This window comes from Orycteropus afer, unplaced genomic scaffold (genome assembly GCF_000298275.1).
Source record: "Orycteropus afer afer isolate SDZICR_OR568_19922 unplaced genomic scaffold, OryAfe1.0 scaffold00285, whole genome shotgun sequence".
NCBI lineage: Eukaryota > Metazoa > Chordata > Mammalia > Tubulidentata > Orycteropodidae > Orycteropus > Orycteropus afer.
The window spans coordinates 2923690-2924376 of NW_006921872.1; positions in this window are offsets into that span (position 1 = coordinate 2923690).

Genomic DNA, 687 nt, shown 5'->3' on the forward strand with positions numbered 1-687 from the left:
TTGCCCCATCTTCCTTTCGAGGAGTGGCTGGTGGGTTTGAACCGCCAGCCTTCTGGTTAGCAGTCAAGTGCCTTAGCCACTATGCTACCAGAGCTAGTGTAGGGAAATGGAAGGGTTGGTCAGGGCTAATCCCCAGTGTTGTTGTGAAAGGAGTCTTTGCTCTGTTAGTGGTAGTTCTAACCTTCGGCATGTCCTAGCCTCTGATTTAACAGCTTTCAAATCCATGGAAAGAACCTCAAACCAATCCTTACATTAAGTACCAGGAATTTCTTACAATTTTAATTTACTCATACAAGATACAAGCTAAACAGAACCAGTCACGTAAATGCAACTGACAACTTTATTTTCCCTTTGGTAAAATCACCTCTTCAATCAGTAATACTTCTGACATGGAACTTCATAAGGACTCTCTATGGAAATGGCATATTTATGCACAATAACTTCATTGAATAAATCTGCCTTGGTGAGAAATGGTTGTGTTTCTCAGCTAGTGATGACATATCAATCTTCTATGTTAATAACAAATATATATATACATATATGCATATATATTCACATTTATTTATATCTGCAGAGAGATCAATTTAAATATTCTTGTTGTTGTTGTTGTTAAGTGCCGTCGAGTTGTTTCCGACTCATAGCGACCCCATGCACAGCAGAACGAAACACTGCCCGATCCCGCGCCAG